The following is a 4,106-nucleotide window of genomic DNA, read 5'->3' on the forward strand; positions in this document are numbered from 1 at the left end:
CCATTTTATATATATATATATATATATATATATATATATATGTATTCTTTTTCATATTCTTTTCCATTATGGTTTATCCCAGGATATTGAATATAGTTCCCTGTGCTATACAGTAGGACCTTGTTTATCCATTCTAAATGTTATAGTTTGCATCTACCAACCCCATACTCCCAGTCCATCCCTCTCCCTCCCACTTCCCTTTGGCAACCATAAGTCTGTTCTCTATGAGTCTATTTCTGCTTTATAGATAGGTTCATTTTGCCATATTTTAGATTCCACATATAAGTGATATCATATGGTATTTGTCTTTCTCTTTCTGACTGACTTCACTTAGTATGATAACCTCTAGTTCCATCCATGTTGCTGCAAATGGCATTATTTCATTCTTTTTTATGGCTGAGTAGTATTCCATTGTGTATATGTACCACATCTTCTTTATTCATTCAACTGTCAATGGACATTTCAGTTGTTTCCATGTCCTGGCTACTGTGAATAGTGCTGCTATGAACATAGGGTTGCATGTAACTTTTTGAATTATAGCTTTCTCTGGATATATGTCCAGGAGTGGGATTGCTGGATCATATGGTAATTCTATTTTTAGTTTTCTGAGGAACCTCCATACTGTTTTCCATAGTGGCTGCACCAACTTACATTCCCACCAACAATGTAGGAGGGTTCCTTTTTCTCCACACCCTCTCTAGCATTTGTTATTTGTAGACTTTTTAAGGATGGCCAGTATGAGGTGGTACCTCATTGTAGTTTTGAATTGCATTTCTCTAATAATTAGTGATGTTGAGCATCTTTTCATGTGCCTACTGGCCATCTATATGTCTTCTTTGGAGAAATGTCTCTTAAGGTCTTCTGCCCATTTTTCAATTGGGTTATTTGGTTTTTTTGTTGTTGAGTTGTAGGAGCTCTTTGTATATTGTGGAAATTAAGCCCTTGTCTGTTGTAACATTTATAAATATTTTCCCCCATTTTGTAGGTTGTCTTTTCATAAAAAAAAATAAAATTTTTTAACAAAAAATTACAAAAATAAATAAAATTGGCAACTGCCTAGAAAACAAACTTAGGGGAAAGGAGTAGGGGAGGGATAAATTAGGAGCTTGGGATTAATAGCTATACGCCATGATATATAAAATAGATAAACAACAAGGTCCTACTGTATAGCACAGGGAACTATATTCAATAACTTGTAATAACCTATAATAGAAAAGAATCTGAAAAAGAAAAAAATATATAGATATATATAAAACTGAATCATTTTGCTGTATAACAGAAACTAACACAACATTGTAAATCAACTATACTTCAATAAAAATTAATTAATTAAAATGGCCAGGGCTTCCCTGGTGGCTCAGTGGTTAAGAATCCGCCTGCCAATGCAAGGGACACGGGTTCGAGCGCTGGTCCGAGAAGATCCCACATGCCGCGGAGCAACTAAGCCCGTGCACCACAACTACTGAACCTGCGCTCTAGAACCCACAAGCCACAACTACTGAAGCTTGTGCACCTAGAGCCCATGCTCTGCAACGAGAAAAGCCACAGCAATGAGAAGCCCATGCACTGCAAGGAAGAGAAGCCCCCGCTCACAGCAACTAGAGAAAGCCCGTGCGCAGCAATGAAGACCCAACACAAAAATAAAATAAATAAAACAAACAAATTTTTTTAAAAAATGGCCAACTGCCAATAAAGTCAATATTTGTTTACCTAAAAAAAGTACATTAAATTAAGATAATAGGGACTTCCCTGGTGGTGCAGTGGTTAAGAATCTGCCTGCCAATGCAGGGAACAAGGGTTCAATCCCTGGTCCGGGAAGATCCCACATGCCTCAGAGCAACAAAGCCCATGCGCCACAACTACTGAGCCCGCGTGCCACAACTACTGAAGCCCACGCACCTACAGCCTATGCTCCACAACAAGAGAAGCTACCGCAATGAGAAGCCCGCGCACCCCAACTAGAGAAAGCCCACACACAGCAATGAAGACCCAATGCAGCCAAATAAATAAATAAATAACTTGATTACAGCCTATGAGAGACACACTCTGATTCCTAACTCACAGAAACACAGATAACAAATATTTGCTGCTTTAAGTTGTAAAATTTTGAGGTAATTTGTTATGCAGCAATAGATAAATAATACACTAGTAATTTCACTTCTCATCATAGCCTAGAAAAATTCTCACACATGTATCTTCCTTAATTAGAGGAAAACTGAAAACAAGTTAAATGTTCATCAAAGGGGAATGAATAAATACAATGTGATACAGTCTTAAGATTTAATGCTATGTATCATTTTAAAAATGGAATATACAAGGTAGATCTCTAAGGGGGAAAAAAGGACTGATAACTTATCTACTGGATTTGAATGAATGGAGCAGAGTTTTAGGTCCTAGCTAAGAGTCTGGGAATGATTTAATAGTGATTAGAACTTTAAAAACCGAGCAAATGAAAAAAGCAAGGCAATTATGCCGAAGGAAAATGAAAAGTTGTATAAGAAAAGAATTACCGGGAAAGGGCGGGCCGCAGTGACCCAGGAAGCGGCGGCAAGGGGGCAGGCTCCTGAGAGGGAGTCCATGTGGGCGCCGGCCGGCAGGGAGCAGCGCCGGGTCGCCATGGCGGAGCTGCAGCAGCTCCTGGTGCAGGAGGCGGTGGACTCTATGGTGAAGAGTCTGGAGAGACAGAACATCTGGGAAAGACGCAGGGCCTCATGTCCCGCTGCAGCGCCGTCTGTTGTGAGGACAGCCAGGCGTCCATGCAGCAAGTGCACCAGTGCATTGCGTGCTGCCATGCACCTCTGGCTCAAGCCCAGGCCCTGGTGACCAGCGAGTTGGAGAAGTTCCAGGACGGCCTAGCCCGGTACACTATGCATTGCAACGAAAAAGCCAAAGATTCAATAGATGCAGGGAGTAAAGAGCTTCAGGTGAAGCAGCAGCTGGAGAGTTGCATGACCAAGTGTGTGGATGACCACATGAACCTCACCCCAACCATGACCAAGAAGATGAAGGAATGTCTCTCGTCCATTGGGAAATAGATGTCTGCTATTGGCCATTGGGGCTGAAGGCAGGAATCTGTTTAAAAAGAGGAATGGGGGGGCTTCCCTGGTGGTGCAGTGGTTGAGAGTCCGCCTACTGATGCAGGTGTGCCCCGCAACGGGAGAGGCCACAACAGTGAGAGGCCCGCGAAACGCGAAAAAAAAAAAAAAAAAAAGAGGAATGGGGATTTGGGTTTTCTAAGGAAAGTTTATTAATGAGGAAATTAAGGACGGCCACCCAAGAAGATGAAGGAATGTCTCTCGTCCATTGGGAAATAGATGTCTGCTATTGGCCATTGGGGCTGAAGGCAGGAATCTGTTTAAAAAGAGGAATGGGGGGGCTTCCCTGGTGGTGCAGTGGTTGAGAGTCCGCCTACTGATGCAGGGGACACGGGTTCGTGCCCCGGTCCGGGAGGATCCCACATGCCACGGAGCGGCTGGGCCCAGGAGCCATGGCCGCTGAGCCTGCGCGTCCGGAGCCTGTGCTCCGCAACGGGAGAGGCCACAACAGTGAGAGGCCCGCGAAACGCGAAAAAAAAAAAAAAAAAAGAGGAATGGGGATTTGGGTTTTCTAAGGAAAGTTTATTAATGAGGAAATTAAGGACGGCCACAAGTTTAAGGCCTATGTCACTTGCCTCTGGACACTGGTTCCTTTGTGTTTGAATCCTAGAAAGTGAAAAAAATTGGTGCTAAAATTTGTGTCAGAGATAGCACAGGAGAGTTTTTGTGAGCCTGAATTTCATGTGGCAAGTGCTTATCCTGGCAACAGGAAGTCTCCCTTGTACCAAACCAGAGCCCTCCAAGGTACCAGATTCTCTTAGTACACAGATACCAACAGGCTGGCGGGTTCATCTGACCTGCTTATGGTCTGGTGGAGTGTGAGGAGAGGTGTTTCTATTTGTTGCCAACCTCCTGTTTACCAGCAGGATCACTTCAACATTTTCCACAAACTGGAAATAAAACAAAATCCATGAGGTCACTAATTTAGAAGGGGAAAGGGGGCTTCTGGGGATCTGTTTTGCTTGGTTATTTTTTATATACAAGGGCATGAAGTTACTTTAAGATGTAGAG

General features: G+C 42.9%; 1 pseudogene; it reads left to right on the plus strand.

The window, feature by feature from the left end:
- Positions 1–2,597: 2,597 nt before the first annotated feature.
- Positions 2,598–3,035, plus strand: LOC112067109 (protein FAM136A-like; annotated as a pseudogene).
- Positions 3,036–4,106: the final 1,071 nt, after the last annotated feature.

Source organism: Physeter macrocephalus, chromosome 20, assembly GCF_002837175.3.
Source record: "Physeter macrocephalus isolate SW-GA chromosome 20, ASM283717v5, whole genome shotgun sequence".
NCBI classification, from domain to species: Eukaryota; Metazoa; Chordata; class Mammalia; order Artiodactyla; family Physeteridae; genus Physeter; species Physeter macrocephalus.